This window comes from Macaca fascicularis, chromosome 6 (genome assembly GCF_037993035.2).
Source record: "Macaca fascicularis isolate 582-1 chromosome 6, T2T-MFA8v1.1".
NCBI lineage: Eukaryota > Metazoa > Chordata > Mammalia > Primates > Cercopithecidae > Macaca > Macaca fascicularis.
This window is the reverse complement of record NC_088380.1, coordinates 168537186-168555623: the sequence shown is the minus strand read 5'-3', so window position 1 is coordinate 168555623 and position 18438 is coordinate 168537186. Positions and strand designations below refer to the sequence as shown.

At 34.4% G+C, this 18438-nt stretch overlaps 2 long non-coding RNA genes across 5 annotated transcripts in view; one reads left to right on the top strand and one right to left on the bottom strand.

Annotated features, from left to right (window-relative positions):
• The window catches only part of LOC135971464 (uncharacterized), an 81865-nt gene extending 78016 nt beyond the window's left edge, over positions 1 to 3849 (top strand). For all 3 annotated transcript variants that reach the window (XR_012414326.1, XR_012414325.1, XR_010587699.1), the window contains one exon: positions 171 to 3849. This is a non-coding gene — a long non-coding RNA (uncharacterized lncRNA). The remainder of the gene's footprint in view (positions 1 to 170) is intronic.
• The window catches only part of LOC123574069 (uncharacterized), a 125022-nt gene that overhangs the window by 45690 nt on the left and 60894 nt on the right, over positions 1 to 18438 (bottom strand). Inside the window, exons 1-2 of one of the 2 annotated variants that reach the window (XR_012414328.1) lie at positions 5300 to 7858; positions 970 to 1012 (exon numbers count right to left, since the gene is read on the bottom strand). The exons of the other annotated variant lie outside the window; for it this stretch is intronic. This is a non-coding gene — a long non-coding RNA (uncharacterized lncRNA). Of the gene's footprint in view, positions 1 to 969; positions 1013 to 5299; positions 7859 to 18438 lie in introns of those variants that run through there. 2 annotated transcript variants of the gene reach the window in all.

Sequence of the window (18438 nt, the reverse complement as noted above, 5' to 3'; positions counted from 1 at the left end):
TTTCCTGTGGTGAAGCATTTTCTGGAAGATTCTTGTAAACCTGGGTTAAATATATCCCTATAAGATAAACTTGAAATAGCACCATGCTTACTTCTGTACACATTAACTTCATGATAACAAAACATTTGTCCAAGTTCCCAAAAACTTGCTTTTGCCTTTGTCTTTTTCAGCTCACTCTGAGATCCACAAGAGACCAGTACTGTAAGGGGGAAGGGACTATGAACACAACAGTTTCTCACTTAAGAGTGGAAATATTCAATTCATTTGGAAGCAAAAACCCCAACTGTGGTTATGTTATTCATATGCCCATTGAATTTGCCTTTTTCTTGAATTTAATTTTATGTAGAATCCGTGTAAATATGTTACTTATATTACAAAGTGTGTAATATATGTGTAAATACATTATAAAGTCCTTCGTAATGTAATGACTTAAAGAAATAACATCCTTCCACACCAAGCAACAAAAGTGTAGCTCTGTTCTTACCCTACTACTCAATATAATTCATGCAGCATCACACTTCAGTGTGTAACAGTTTAACACAACACCCAACACTAGAGTAGAATTTCTTCAAAAAGTGGCAGGTGAGGAACAAAGGGCAGAAACATGATGCATTTCTTACTAAAAGCTTAAGTACTTGCTTTTTGAATTAAAATAGACTATCCTGCTTGTCTCTTCATGTCAGGATAGATGCTTAATTTTTCTGTATAGTGTGGATTTAATGTAAAATGGACCCATGGAGTCCGAAATCTTTGATATTTGTTATTCATTTCTTTTGCAAAATCTCATGTCCTGGAGAGACACATTCCATTTAGAAATTTGGATTCTGCAGTTAAATTCTCTACTTTTCAGAGTATCACACATCTTATTTTTAGTAAGTGAGGCTAATCTATGTGATTATCTCCTCCCTCCCTTTCTTCATTTTTTCTTCCCTCCTCCCCATTCCCAACCTTGGAATTTCTGCCACTTACCAGCGTGTTGAGATGCCTCTCACACTTGCAGAGCTGTTATGAGCTGCGGAAAGGAAAGAAATAGCAGGTGTAGACTGGGAGGGTGCGGTGTGAAGATTCTGTAGAGAAGATGGAGCTTACAGGAAACTCAGAAATGAGACTGGTAAATGCTAGCCCAGACTTTGCTCTACATAAAAAGTAAGTCAGTATGGAGAAAAGTCCAGTGCAGAAAAATCTCATGAAATACACATTTTCATACCACCAGCTCTCATTTGCTTAAAGGCTAAAATTCTTCTCCTTGTAATTGTATACTATTTCTGAGCGGTCCAGGGTTGATACTCACTGTCCTCAGGAGCAGGTCATTCACTATGATAGCCTGGTTCTACTCCCAAACTGTTGCTGCTGTTGCAAAGTCCCACATAAAGATCTGCAGCATTTAGTGATCATCCCACTATCCACCTTCATAAACTCAGTGAAAAATACCCCCATTCCACTTTCCTACTTCAACCCAAGCATGGAGGAAGCCCTTTGCTTCCATCCACTACATTGTGGAAGAGTCCAGGCTCTTCTTTCTTATGATAATTAACTTAAAGCTTGAGATAATGTCATGAAAGCTTAACACATAGATGAAGTTTCAGCTTCTCCCCAGGATCTCTACCTGGGCTGTTTCTCTACATTGCTCCAAGCAATCCCCAGGGGAAGCACATCCCCAGGGGAAGCTCAACCCCCACTCCTGCCATGGGAAATACTGTAGGAATCTCCATGCTTTGAAGCATAATTTGGCTCATACCCATAGAGAAGAGGAAGTTTTATCTCACTACAACATGAAGCTTTCCTCCTGACTTTCATTTTTCTGCCACATGACTGACATGTTCTCAAGATATCTGACAATGAAAAAACTTCATCTTTCTAAGAAAAAGCTCAATCCTATACATAGTCATTCACACAATTTTCTGGCATTACTGCTTCCACTGGAATTCTGATTTAACCCAGCTTAAATAAAAATATCTGTGGAATGTCAAAGGTACTACTTACAGGTAGCCCCAAAGAAGCTAATGCAAACTCCTTTTCAATGTCAAGCTTGGAAACACTGGGGAATCGAGATGCCCCGCAGTTTATCCAGCTGGAATCCACTAATACGGAATTTATGGATGTTATGGAGCAGCTAGTTTGGTCTTATTCTGTCCTCAATCCATGAGAAGTATTTTTAATTTATTCTTTAAATTAAAATGTATAGAAATATTAAAAATGTGTTTCAAGAGATATGTAGTCTAATAAATATACGTATTTTTTCTCAGCCCTTGTTTAAACAACCCATATCCTCACGATGTAACACCTTAGTCATTCAGGCGGAATTTTAAGGAATAGCCACTTGACAACATTTCTTTTTGAGCGGAGTCTCGCTCTGTCGCCCAGGCTGGAGTGCAGTGGCGCATTCTCGGCTCACTGCAAGCTCCGCCTCCCGGGTGCACGCCATTCTCCTGCCTCAGCCTCCCGAGTAGCTGGGACTACAGGCGCCCGCTAATTTGTTTGTTTGTTTGTTTGTTTGTTTTTGTATCTTTAGTAGAGACGGGGTTTCACCATGTTAGCCAGGATGGTCTTGATCTCCTGACCTCGTGATCTGCCCCCCTCAGACTCCCAAAGTGCTGGGATTACAGGCGTGAGTCACCGCACCTGGCCTTGACAACATTTTTAAATGAGGCTGAATTTTACTTACTTAGAAATGTCAAACTTTTAATATTAAATTATTTTAAATTGAAATAATGGCCAGCCAATACGTTTCAAATGAATTAATCCTGGATTCTCATTTTGATTTGTCTCAACCCAGTAAATCAAGGAAATAACTCTTATGACTTACGACAAAGTTGTAGATTCTTATCAAGTGTAAATTATCTTTGCTGTGGAGAATCAAAGAAATAGCATGGATTAATGGAACCCTCACCCAAGGAAATCCAGCAGTCACATTTTTGCCAATAAACTTATATAAACTGCCAAGAAGTAGCCAGAGTGATTGATTAAATATTGATTTTTTTCTGTACTCTAATAAAAAAGTATAGAAAATGCTTAAGAATAGTTAGAAGAAAAGTAAAAAGGCTGACTATACGTGCTTGTGCACGCACACACACATACACGCAATACACACATTTTAGTGGGAGAGAGTCCTTGTTCTTTAAGTTAGCTATTGAATACAAATTAACACAAACTCTCAACATAAATATTTGGCAATGTTGTTATACTGTTAGCATGTTTCAGACTTTTCAACCAAGAAATACGTGTCCAAAATATTCTTAAGGAAATCATTGCAATTGCGGGCAAAGACTTAGCAACGAAAAGAATTATAGCATCTATAATTTCCATTAGAGCAGAATATATATCTCCAATGCCTTACACTCAGTGGACAGTAAAGATATTTAATGTATATGTAAATGGATAAATAAGTGAATACTCTCAAAAAAAAAGAAATCTCTAGACTAAGTTATATTATATATGGAAGAAATACTAATGAATAAAAAAGTCATAGTAAAAAAATCATGGAAAAAATACAACACGCTTACAAACACAAATAAAATATCACAACATATGTCAATAAGACTTCTAAAAAGAGAAAACAGAGACGATAGGCTAAGGCCAATATCAAAAGAGATAATGGTTTTGATGATCCAGAATGGATGAAAACTAGAAAGAAAAGTCAATGAAAGCAAATCCATATGTGCATAAAATTTAAATATTTAAAAATGAAACTGTCATTAGTAAGAGATGATATGATTTTCAACAAATAAAGTCAACAGAAGTTATAGACAAAAAAGCAAAACAAATAAGAGATCCAAGTAAAATCACTGTATGCAAGATCCATATACAAAAATAAATTTGGTTCCTATAAAAGTAAGGAAGAAATTAAATAATTAAGTTTTAAAATGTATTCTTTCAGATAGCACAAATATATAAGATACCCATACAGGATACATCTTACAAAGTATGCACAAAATTCTTTTTAAGAAAATTATATAACTTTATTTATATGAATAAAAGTAGATATAAGCAAATTGGGAAATGTGTTCATGGAAGGAAGGATCCTAAATCTTAAATTTGTTAACTCTTCACCAATTACCCCTAAATGTATTTCAAGTACAATCTCAAAGATTTTGTCAAAAAAAATTAGACATGGCCAGGTGCAGTAGCTCACATCTGTGTCCCAGAACTTTGGGAGGCTGAGGCAGGTGGATCACTTGAGGTCAGGAGTTTGAGACCAACTTGGCTAACGTGGCGAAATCCAATTTCTACTAAAACTACAAAAATTAGCCGGGTATGATGGCAGGCCCCTGTAATCCCAGGAACTTGGGAGGCTGAGGCAGGATAATTGAATTGCTTGAACCTGGGAGGTGGAGGTTGCAGTGCGCTGAGATTGTGCCTCTGCACTCCAGCCTGGGCAACAGAGCAAGGCTCTGTCTCACAAACAAACAAAACACAAAACAAAAGTAGACACGCTAAAAACCAAGATTATTTGGAAGAAGAAAACAATGGGGAATTGTCCTACTATATACTAGTTTTTATCATAAAATATTATTTTTTCTTAAACAATGTACCAGTAGTGCAATGACAAGAAGGTAGACCAGTAGGATCTAGGACAGACAGACACACACACACAAAAACACACATTTAGTTACTTGGCAGAGGGGTACATTAAAGACATGTACAGAGAGGATAAAGCGTGCAAAAAGTTATGCAGAAAAATTGCAAACCATAAAGAACAAAAAGATAAAACTAGATTTGTATCTCCCACCAAATACAATGACCATTTATGGATGGATTAATAACATCATTGTGCTTGAGAGTTTATTTAAATATTACTTTTGAGAAACACAAGAGCAAATTATTATGCTCTCAGTATAGGAAACAATTTGTAAATAAGAGATTAAAATCATAAACCATAAAATAAACTGTCTGTATGTCAAAACAAATTGAAAATTCAATCCACATACAGAGACTGATATTTGCAAATCATTAAACTGAAAAGAATTTGAACTCAGAAATAAGAATAACTACAAATCAAAAAGATAATTCAATAGAAAAATAGATACATTATATGAAACATACAATTGACCTTAAACAACAAATGAATATGAAATTATGTCAAACCACATTAGTAATTTTAAAAGTGACAATTTAAAGAAAAATTGTATACATCAGTTTGGCAAAATAATGTACCTGAAACCTTAAATTTGGATAGAATATTGGGGGGAAAGTTTATCTTATACCTTACTAATAAATTTGTCCAATATATTATTGGCCAATTGATACAACCCCTTTCAAAAGACATTTGGTAATAACAACTTGAAATAAATTTACTCACGATAGAGCAATTTTACTTTAATGGTGTCTCTTGTAGAAAAACAGTAAAGAACTTGCAAGATTAGACAGTTACAAAGATGTTCATTTACACAGTGCTTGATATATTGAAAGAGTGGAAATACATTAAGTATAACTCAGTAGGAGCCTGAAAAAAATCAAAATATGGTTTACTAATACAATGAAATATGACACAGAAGCTTAAATAAACTATATCTGCATGAGTACATGTCATAAAATGTTATTTATTCAATATTTTAAAATGCACAAAGTAGTAATGAATGTGGTTGGTAGATTCACATATATGTAGAAAAATTATCAAAATAAATGTCTGGAGGTGATAGTCTCCAACTCCAGTGATGTTACATGAAGGCAGCAAGAGGAAAATTATGGGAGCCAAAAACTCTAGCTTGATTTCAAATAAAAAAAATTATCTGTTACATGATTTTACATTATTTTAGATAAGACTGATGTTTTACAACTAATTTTTAGTTAAAATTTAATTTTAAAAACTAAATAGTGAAAGGCAAAGGGATGAAAGCACTGGAGTATTTAATCACTTTATAATATCAGAGTCACCAATTATAGATAGGACTAAAAAAATCACAGAACCTCCTTCCAACGGAGAGGCTCTTCTTTGCAGCGTGCATGCGAACATGATTTACCTCATAGAGACACAGATCAACTCTTTGGAGGAATAAGCCACAAAGGATAGCTTTTCTACAATCAGCTGAATATGGTCGCAAGATTGCAATCGTGTTTGCTGAGTATTTTGGCCAGGATTACCTACAGACAAGCTTACTTTTATCCTTAGCTTTAATACTGTTTTACAGTTAATACTGGTCCACAGGCAACAGTAGCACAGGTGACAGGAGAGAAGATATTATTAACTATCAATTCCACCCACTCTTCTCGATTACAATGTTTTAATATCAATGTTTCTTTAGGTGTGTATTCCTGTGCAACAAACTACCACAAAGTGTATTGACTTAAAACAACCACAATTTCATTATTCTGATGATTCCTGGGTTGAAACTTCAGACAGGGTTTATCAGAGACTGCTTAGTGCATTCCACGTGTTGACTATGAGGACAAGATAGCTTTTTCATTCACACCTCTGGAACCTCAGCAAGAATCACTCAAACAACCAGGAGCCAGCTGGAGACACTTCACTGAGGTCATACGTCTGAGGCCTTGATTCTTCCTATCTACTGGGTTTCCTGGTCCACCTCCATGTGTCCTCACGGACTCTGCCCTCCCCATGCCTTGCATGTCATCCCCCAGCAGCGTAGCCAGAATTCTTACATAGTAGCTCAAGGCTGCCAAGATTACTAAAGCAGATACTTTCAGACTGTTTTAGATTCAGACCTTGAACTGAGATGGGGTCATCTGTGTCCCATTTCATTGGCTAAAGTGAGTAACCAGTCCAGTACAGGTTCAATATGAAAGAGGACTATATAAAAGGATACATTTCAGAACACATCACGAAGAGCTTTCTGGGAAACTCAGCTATTCGTTGTGTGATATAAAGAATATGATGACAGTAACTTTGTTTTCCTCTTCTTCTTCATTTCTAGTTATTCTCATTTTTCCATATAGAGAAATTGAAATCTCAGTTAATTAAGGGATAAATCTCCAAGTTTTTACCAGATTTGGACTTAAGATTTTCCTGGTTCACTTAATGATCAGAGAGTCGGGGGGGTCATGATCTTTCCATGACTGCCTCTGTTGCAGTCTGTGTCAGCCCAACCATTCCTCTGTGAGTATCAACACCAGAGGGTGTGCCATGATTTGCTTCTAAATCAACGTCTCAGCTATAACCCTAATCCTCTGTAGACCTGTGAAAACATTTTTCTGTATTACAGTAGGCTGGGGGAAACTGCTCCAGTACTCACCTGGATTACATGGGGTTTTTGCCCCTGTGTTCCCAATCTACCCTGGAATTCTAACATTCTTGTTTCTATGACCAGACTCTGAAATTGATAAAATCAGAAGTTGAAACCTCTTTCAGGGAACCCTCAAGATAGACCCATAATCTAGTTTACTTCCTTGAACCTCCCATACCATAATCAACAATCAACATATTTTTTATCTGTCCTAATAAAGGGTGAAGCAGGAAGTTCTGTTTCTGACTCTATATATTATCTATGCCTCAGTTCTATCACCTTTCAATCGAAGTTTTGTCCTAAGGAAAACCCCTATTGGCATGGAGATTTATTCATCTACAAGGAAAAAGTCGTGAATGGCTTAGAAGAAATGAAATATATCTTATAGAGAACAGATCTGGAATAAACAGGTTGCACTGCAGGTTTTACCTGTCTGTATGGATAGAACCTGTGCTGTCCAACATGGGAGCCACTAAATACAAGCGGTTACTGAGCATTTAAAATGTGTCCTGTGCGAATTACAAAGTGTTGTAAGTATAAAATTCACACCAGATCTCAAAGAATTAATATGACAAACATATATCCTAACTTCATATTGATTACTTGTTGAAATAATATTTTAGACATATTGGGTTAAGTAAAGTGTATGACTAAAATAAATTTCACCTGTTCCTTTTTATTTTTCTAATTTGGACAGTACGGTATTTAAAATTGCATATGCAGCTCATAGTTATGGCTTGCATCACATTTCTATCAAACAGTAATGGAGCATAAAACAAAGGATATGATAAACCACAGTACATTGCAGCAGAAGTCAACTTGTATAGAAGAGCCAGAAGCTTACCTCCCATTCCTTTCCTCACAGCATGGTACTACCCCAGACACTCATAATTCAGATATAACTTCATTAAATATAGGGAGAGACTGATTTCATTGACATTTGGGTTTTTTTACCCAGTAAAGTGCACAACTGAAGGGGAAATCAAATACAGTAGTAGAAAATGTTTGAACTTTTCCTACACCCTAATTTGTGGCCTAAGTTTTATGTCTAAGTAAGAGTGTGTGTGTGTTGAGGGGGGGGGGTGCGGGGCTTAGTGTATATGAAAGAGAGAGAGAGAGAGTTCCACAACAGGAATTGAGATATTAAGGTCAAAGTAGTCTGGACACATATGCTCCAGCTCAATCTCCATGAGCAAGTAAGAAATCTCGACAAATTATTGGAAATTAGAAACAAGATAGGATTATGGATTTAGTAAACAGAAATTAAAACTAGACACAGGAAAATGGAATCTCAAATACTAAAGTGATACTACCAGCAGAAATAAAAACACATTTTCACGTAGAAAAATAAAACCAAGAAACAGAGTCACCTAATTAACAAATAGAAGAATGAAGATTTGAAAAAAACGTTACTAAAACAAAACAACAGAAAATTTAACATGACATCCAAACTCAGAGAAATAACAGTGGATACTACAGCAATAAAATAAAAATAAAGTATTGTTCCATTATTTCATTTATTGCTTATTTGTTTACAATTTGCTATTTTAAAATGCTAAATAGAAATACTAAACTTAAAATATTTTAGTTAAAATAAAACCCAATAGATTGACCACAGCTCATTGATTACAGGAAGAAGTAGTGACCTTAAAGATTGAATTCAGGGAATCTTTCAGGGAAACAAAATTACTAAACAAACAAACAAAAAGGTAAGAGAAAAATTAAGAATAATAAAGTCCAAAAATTTCAATACACTCTGGTGTTACAGGAGAGCCTGTACAGCAATAAAGAGAAGGATAGAGGTTTGTGGCTGCCTGCCACAGTCCAATTCTAGAGCTATTACAGCAGGTTAAAAAAAATGTGGAAGGGAGCATCTGCAAAACTTACATAAAGACTCCAAAACCACTTTAGAGAAAGAAGAAAGTTGTACTTTGCTGTGGAAAAAGGTGAGCCGGGACACAGGGTGACTGGAGAATTGACTGTAATCCAATCTTTCCTTTTAGTTTTTTGTTTGTTTGTTTGTTTGTTTGTTTGTTTTTTTAATGGAAGTTTGAAAGATACACAAAACTAGAAAATAGTTTATATACCACCTTATATTGCAAATATTTTCAATCTTGTTTAACTAACCCTCCACGTGTATTTTATAATTTTCGCGAGTGTATTTCAAACCAGTAACTTTCATTTCACCCTAGTACTGCAATATGCTTCTTGACTACATAACCCATGACTGTTTTTCATTTCATAACCATACTGCCATTACCACATCTAATAAAATTACACTAGTTCTTTTGGTATCATCCAATAACTACTCTATATTAAAATTACTTAATTGTCACAAAACCCTTTGAGAAGTTTTTTGCTTTTTGATTTTTAATTCAGGATCCTAAGAATTCATATATTGCATTTGAGTGACATATTTCTTGACTTTTTTTTAAAATTAACTTTTTTGTTTTGAGATAACCATAGATTCACATGAGTTATAAGAAATAATACAGAGTGATCTGTGTGCTCTTACCAAGTTTCCCCCAGTGGGAATGTGTGGCATCACTACTGTACAATATCACAATACTGACATTGATGAATTGAAGAGACAGAACATCTCTATCACCACAAGGATCACTCATGTAGCCCTTTTGAGGGCACGCTCCCTTCCCTTCTCCAACCCCTCCTTAACACCTGGAAAATAATAATCTGTTCTCTATTTTTTAAAATCTTGTCATTTCTTGAATGTCATCTAAATTAAACCATAGTGTATATAGCCTTTTGAGATTGGCTGTTTTTCACTCAGCATAATTTTCTGCAGATTATTCAGGTCATTAAGTTCATCAATATTTTTTTTTCCTTCTTATTGCCAAGTAGTAATGCAAGATTTGTAGGATCACAGCTTGTTTAAATATTTGCCAGTTGAAGAACAATGAGGTTGCTTCAAACTTATAGCCTTCACAACTAAATCAGCTATAAACATTCATGTGCAGGTTTCCTTGTGAACATAAGTTTCCATTTCTCTGGGATAAATGCCACAGGAATGCAACTGCTGGGCTGTATGCTTGTTGTTGTTTTTAATGGAACCACCAAACTGTTTTCTAGAGAGTCTGTACTATTTTACATTCCTAACAATAATGTATGACTGGTTCAGATGTTCTGCATCCTCACCGATATTTGATGTTGTAACTATTTGTGAATATTAATTTTTAACCATTCTGACAGATGTGTAGTGATAGCTTACTGTGGGTTCTTGGTCTTCCTGACTTCAAGAATGAAGCCACGGACCCTCGCAGTGAGTGTTACAGTTCTTAAAGATGGTGGGTCCAGAGTTTGTTCCTTCAGCTGTTCAGATGTGTCCGGAGTTTCTTCCTTCTGGTGGGTTTGTGGTCTCGCTGACTTCTGGGGTGAAGCCACAGACATTCACAGTGAGTGAAGCTAGACACAAAATTTCTCCAAGTCCCCACTTGACCTAAGAAGTCCAGCTGGCTTCACCTCTCAGTTTTAATCTAATTTTTCTTAATGGGTAATGAAGTTGAACATCTTTTCACGTGTTTACATGCCATCTATCTGTCCTCTTTGGTGAAATGTCTGTTCAGGTCTTTTGCCTACTTTCTAATTAGATTGCTTGAGTTTTTTTCTTGTAGACTTTTTAGAGTTCTTTATATAGTTTAGATAGTATTCTTTTTTTCTGATATGTGGTTTGCAAATATTTTCTGCCAGTGTTTAACTTGTCCATTCATCTTCTTAACAGAGTCTATTACACAAAAACATTTTTAGTTTTGAGGAAGTCCAAGTTATATACTGTTTTTTTCCCCGTGGATTGAGTGTTTGGTTTCGAGTTTAAGAAATATTTATTTAGCCCTATGCTTGAAGATTTTCTCCTACTTTTTAACTTCCACAATTGTACATTTCACATTTCAATCTGTGCTCTACTTTGAACTAATTTTTGTATAACACATGAGTTGTGGATAAAATTTCAGTTTTTCCCTATTGATGTCCAATTTCTCCAGCACCATTTATTGAAAATGTTATATTTTCTTCACTGAATTGTTTTTATATCTTTTCAAAAATCAGTTGGCTGTATCTGTGGGTCTATTTCCAGGTTTCCTAGTCTGTTCCATTGATGTATGTGTCTATCTCTCCAGCAGTTTCAAACAGTCATGATTACTACACTTGTATACATATTAGGTCTTGAAATTAGGTAGACTATATCCACTTTATTTTCTTGTTTTCAATATTGCTTTAGCTATTCTAGTTTATTTTTTTATATAAATTTTAGAATAAGCTTGTCTATGTTTATTAAATTATTGCTAAGATTTTATATGATTTTTTCTTAAATCTCTGTGTGAGTTCAGAGAGAACTAATTCTTTATGTTGAGCCTTCAAATCCTCGAAAACTCTATGTCCCTCCATTTATTTAGATCTTTGATTTCTTTCATCAGAGTTGTGTACTTTTCAGCATGAGTCCTGAACATTTTTAGTAGATTTAGTGCTAAGTACTTACATTTTGAGAAATTAAGAATAATACTACATTTTAATATCTGTATTAATTAATGTTAAATGCTGTTGTATTTTTAAAAAGCAATTGCTTTTTGCCTGTTAATCTTGTGTTCTGTGACTGCTTAACTCATGAATTCTCAGGTTTTTTGTAGATTCTTTGAGACTTTTTACATAGACTATCCTGTCATCTGGAAATAGGTATGGTTTCACATCTTCCTTTCCCATCCATATATCTTTTGTTTTCTTTTCTTGCCTTGTTGCACTGAATAGAATTTTCATCACCATATTAAATAAGAGTGGTGAGAGTGAATATCCTTTCTGTCTCCAAACTGAGGGGAAAACTTTATCCAATAAATATAAGGATAGCTGAGGTGTTTTGTAGATCTTCTCCACTGGTTGAGACAATTCCTGTCTACTTTTACATTCAAAGGGTGTTTGTCATGAATGAGTGTTGGATTTTGTCACATTATTTTTTTCTCCATCAGTTAATATGATCATGTGTTTTCTACTACAGCCTATTAGTATGGTGGATTGCACAGATTGATTTTTGAATATGGAACCTACATTCATCCTTGAAATAAACACTAATTGGTCATGGTCTTGATTATTTTTATGTATTGCTAAATTATATTCGCTAATTATTTGTTTTGACTTTTACATCTATATTCATGAGTGATATTGATCTGTATGTAGCTTTCTCTCTTTCTTTCATATTACTTTTCTCTGACTTTGTTAATGAGGTACTTCTAGCTTGCTGAAAGAAATTAGTAAGTCTTCATTCATCTTCTATTTTTTGGTAAAGATTGTGTAAAATTGGTGTCAATTCTTTGGTAGAATTCTTCAGTGTAACTCTTTGCCTAAAGATTCTTTTTGGAGGAATTTTTTTATTAAAAATTTAAACTCTTTAGTGGTTCTAGGGCTACTTATATTATCTGCTTTATAATGGATGAGTTATGGTAGTATGTGTTTTTGAAGGAATTGGTCCATGTCTTCTAAGTTGTAAAATTTATGAAGTTGAGTTGCTTGTAGTCTCTGTTATCCTTCTGACGGTTGCAGAGTCTGTTTGATATCCCCTCTTTTGTAACAAATAATTTGTGTGTTTTCTCCCTTATTCTTTGTCAGTTTTCCTAGATTTTAGTTAAAGTTACTGATCTTTCCAAAGACATGACTCTTTATTGATTTTCCCCATTGGGTTTTCATTTTTAACTTTACTAATCTCTGCTCTTGTTGTTATTATTTGCTCCTTCTGCTTATTTTGGGTTTATTTTGTTGTTCTTTTTCTAAGTTCTTCAAATGAAAATTTAGTTTACTAATTTGAGATTTTCATCTTTCTAATGTCTGCATTTAGTACTGGGTAGTGACAATAGTTGCAGTTTTCACTAGGTCCCTTCTAGTGTCACTTCAGTGGAAGAAGGCTGGAGGGTAGAAGCTTCTCACTGGCACAACAAGAAAGTCTTCTTGTTACTGACCCTGCTACCAACTTGGCTTTCTCTGACACCTCCCAGATTGGTTCACTCATTACAGTTTGGTGAGGTGGAAGTCTAGGCTCCCATCTCAACCTTTCCTAGCACAAAGTACCACTGCACTTCAGCATGAGTGACAGAGTGAAACCCAGTCTCCAAAAAAAAAAAAAAAAAAAAAAAAAAAAAGAAAAGAAAAAAAGAAAGAAAGAAAAAGAAAAAAAAACCTGTAAGAGTTACTCACTTTTTATTATTACATTTATTTGATGAAGAAGTCAAGTTATTTATCTTATAGAAAGTTCCATGTTCTCGATTTATCTGCTTGGAGTGATGCCATTTAACTTGTTCTTTCATTTCCTATATTTCTTATAAATATATATTGTCTTATAGAAAGTTTCACGTTCTTGATTTGTCCGATTGGTAGATGAGATGTCATTTAACTTATTTCTTCAACTCCTATTTTTTCTCATAAACCAAAAGTTAAATTTTGAGACTCATACATAGGTTTAATTCTTTTGAGAAAAAAATATTTTGAGTGGTGCTATATGCTTTTACAACACTGTATCAGGAGGCACATTGGGCCTGGTTGTCTCACATTAGTGATGCTAAGGTGGATTGATTGGTTTGGGTATCGTCAGCCTATACCATTTCCTATATTTTCCCATTAACCATTGAATTTAGCATTTTGAGTTGTACTTCTGCTTCTCTGTCATATTCCCCTGATTGGATCATTGTCTGCTTCTTTACCATTTTAAAACTGCAAAACAGCAGCTCCAGGCCAGGGCTACTAGGATCAACAGTATATCATAAGAAAGTTGTAGGAGTCCAGCTTAGCTATGAAACAGATACAACAGGTGCAGCTATATCTGCTGTTCTATGAACATTCTTCCTTCCTGCCTCTGTCTCTAGACTACTCTAACTAAGCAACACAATCTAAGGAGAAAAGCTACTGTAAGAGAGTATTGCCAATGTCAGAAGAGTAGAGAGCTTCCCAGAAGAGAAGGGTCACATAGAGCAGGGATGGCCAAGTCCAGACCTTGACACCTGGAGCTCTTTGCTCCGTTGTGGCCACAGTACTATCACAGGATACTATACAAACTAAAGCCCAGGCCTTGGTTTTTCCATTCCACACACTTTACCAGAAAGATAGCTTATACCCTTGGGGAAAATAAAAACTCAGGCAAAAATAATGATATTTGAGGAGGACAGATGTAATAAGAGAGACAATAAACTGAACATCTCATGCTAATGAAGGCAAAATTAACGTAACCAACTGAACAATAAATTTAAACAAGCATAAAGTTTCCTCAAGTAGATAAATAATTTTGTTAACAGAAGCAGAAAGAAGCATGAAAGAGAATACTGGATATAAACATGTAATTGTTGACACAGGGAACTCAGAGATTTCCTGAGAACATAGTGCCTAGATTCAGACCTCTTGTTTCCTTTGAGCCAAATTAATGCTTGAGCCTAAGAGTAATTATATGTGGCTAAAGCCCTGGGATTAGCTAGGGACAAAAATGTATGGGCCACTCCTTCATACCATGGGCGGCCAGCTGCACAGCAGCACCGGGATGCAGGCACCGGTACCCAAAGGTGGACACTCCCTGAGGAGCATAGCATTGCTGAATACAGAAACCTCCACAGAGAGGTTTGAGAGAGGTTCCTGTCATCACACACGAATGTGCTGTCATGCTTACTTCCCCAAAGAAGGCCATCAGTAGCTGAAGCAATGGTCTGAGGCTAAGATCATGCAGAAAAACAGAGTGGAAAAACTTGTCCCAGGTGCATCAGCAGAGAAATGGCCATCTACCTTTACATCATGAGACACTATGTCAGAGAATACATACATACATATATATGCATATATTTATTATACACGCACACATACACATATATACAAGATTTTCACCACTAAAGATACCACAACATGACACACTATGTCAGAGAATACATACATACATATATGTATATATTTATTGTACACACAAATATATATATACAGTTTCCACCACTAAAGATACCACAACAACCAGACTTGAGCCTTCATGAGCCAACTTAGGAAGAATGCTACATGTACCCAGCAAATGAGAGAGCAGGATCAAAAACGAAAATCATAGCCAGGCATGGTAGCTCACACCTGTAATCTCAATACTTTGGGCTGAGATGGAAGGATCACTTGAGGCCAGGAGTTCAAGATCAGCCCAGGCAACATAGAATATCTTGTCTCGACAAAAAATTTGATAAACTAGCATGGCTTGGTGGCTTGCATCCGTAGTCATAGCTGCTTGGGAGGCTGAAGCAAAAGGAAGGCTTGAGCCTTGCAGTTTGAGGTTGCAGTGAGCTATGATCACACCAGTGAACCCCAACACTGACAACAGAGCAAGACTCTGTCTCAAAAAAAAAAAAATCACAACAAACATCTTCAGTGAAATAGACAACTGTGGAGGAAGGAGATGAATACCTGAGTAAATCCGTAACAACAACAATAGAAGCACTTTAAAAGATCTACTGTAGAAGAAAATAAAAGACTTAAAAATTTCCCGAAGCTTTACAACAATTTCAAATTTTAAAAATCAGCAAAATTAAATAAAAGAGACAACAGGTACAGCTAGGAACTACATTAGAGGCTTAGCAGAGAAAATGTAAATAAAATAAATGCCTCAAAGTGTACAGTAAAAATAATATAAAAATATATAACTTGCAATGTAAGAACTCTTGAAAACCAGAATATATACATTGTAAGATAAATTCTATTTATTTCTAAACTGTCTTAAAAGATAGAATGGAATTAGAATTGACAGGAAAAGGAAGAGATAAAATCATTCCAAAGGTCTGATTATGAGGAAGAGAAAGAAGAGGAAGAAGAAGATAATATATGAAAAGTATAGCATCTCAAGCCCTTATCTCATTGATCTTATTGAGGACAATAAGATTAGAATAGATGAAATATTATTTACTCAGAATTCTCAGTGGGGAAAACGTTATTTGGTTCACAAATAAAAGGGAAATTATACATATCTTATTAGGAGAAAGGAGAAAGAGAAGATAAACCTTACAGAAAATGAAAGGTATAATAGAATCTACGTAGTAAAGAAGGGCGAAATAACTTCATTAGACAGCAAAAGAATGGAATAGAATAAGACAAAACAAGGTGAGAAATAATAGCCATATTGTAAGATTGAAAGGATAAGTATAATTATTATAGTCATTATATTAAAAACCAAGTATTAAAGTTTTTCAGTAAGAGATAGAGATTAAAAACTAATTCCAGCTATAAATTGCTGATAGGAGTATATGCAAAAAGAGAAGATATATACAAAGTTTCAAATTAAAAGAATGTGCAAAGAGATTACAGTCAAATGTAAGCAAAATTACAAAAGTGGCACCATTCATATAGAAAACATGAATTTTGAAGTTAGTACAACAAAAAATGAAGTAAACCATTGTAATGATTAAAACAAAATTTATGAAAATGCAAAACTTTAAAAACTATGTATGAACAAAAAAGTAGATATTAGGGATGCAAGAATTTATTTTACTTTTCTCAGAATTGGATCTAATAAGAAACACAGAAGTACAGACACAAAAGAATTAAATAATACTATTTGTCTAGCTAAAAGGGAGCTTTTAAAACTTTTTTATTAGTACAACATATTTTCCTATATTCATTAAAAATTTTAAATTCTTTGTCATAAATTTGATTTCAAGAGAAATTTTAATGAAAAGACATTAACAAACTATATTCTATGAGTCTAACATAATAAGGTAATAAAATGATAAATAATAAAAAGCAAGAAAATGTTTAACTTGGGAACTAAGAATCACAATTTTAGAATACTTGATTAAAAGGGAAAAATAAAAGAATATTCTAAACCATGTAAGTAAATATAAATAAAAATGAAAATACTTTATATTAATTTTTTTTTTTTTTTTTTTTTTTTTTGGAGATAGAATCTCACTGGGTCACCCAGGCAGGAGTAATGGCGCAATCTCTCAGCTCACTGCAACCTCTGACTCTCAGGCTGAAGAGATCTTCCCTCCTTAGCCTCCCGAGTAGCTGGGACTACAGGCATGCACCCCCATACCTGACTAAGTTTTCATATTTTTGGTAAAGACAGGGTTTCACCATTTTTCACAGGCTGGACTCGAACTCCTGGCCTCATGCTATGTGCCTGCCTCAGCCTCACAAAGTGTTGGGATTACAGGCATGAGGCATCACTACCAGCCTTATAACCAAATTTTATGGGACACAGTGAAAGCAGTACATGAAGAAAAATACACAGCTCTAAATTCTTCATTTTTAAAAAGAAAGAAGACACATAAAGGAAATAAGTATTACTAAGAAAATTAAAATAATTATCAGAAAACATCCCAAAATACTTAATAATAATAATAAAAATAAGACACAAAGATTTTGATAAATTAACAAAACTTATTTTTTGTATTTAAACAAAATATAAAAAGTAAAATTATGGAAAGTTAAGAACAAAAAAGGACATTTAATTATAAAAAATCATTACATGAAATAGTTTGTTAGCAGATATGAGGTCTTATAAAAAATAGGGGACTTCCTAGAAAAATTAATTTGCTAATGATTTGCAGTGAGCTATGATCATACCAATGAACTCCAGCATAAACAACAGAGTGAGACCCTGTCTCAAGAAAAAAAAAATCACAACACACATTGTCAGGGAAATAAACAACTGCAAAAGGAATGAGATGAATGCCTGAGTAAACTGATAATAATAATACTCACAATGGAGACACTTTAAAAGATCCACTGTAGAAGAAAATAAAGACAAACTTAGGATTACATAGCTCACTACAAATCATTAGCAAATTAATTTTTCTAGGAAGTCCCCCATTTCTTAAAAAAACTCAAAATTGCTTAAGAAGAAAAGGAACTTGCTTAGAGTATATTAAATAATGATTAGAAATATGGTTAGAATTTTAATATTAAAAAGGATACAAGAAAAGATGACTTTAGAGTTGAATTTTATGTATTATATGAAAAATAAAGAAATCAAAAGATTTTTAAAATATTGTAAGGCATTAAATAACAGAGAGAGTGGAAAATAAATACAAAACTCCTCAATTCATATTCTGAATCTAGTTAAACTTTGGTATTGAAATTTGTCAAAATTAGTTTAATTTCTTTTCAATGGTTAGTATGAACAAAGCAAATATAAAGTTTGGTAGATAGAATTGTATAATACCCCAATAGAATAATAAACCATGATGACAGAATTTATTAGAGTAATGAAAGGGCAATCAACATCAGGAAATTAATCAATGATCCATTATATGAA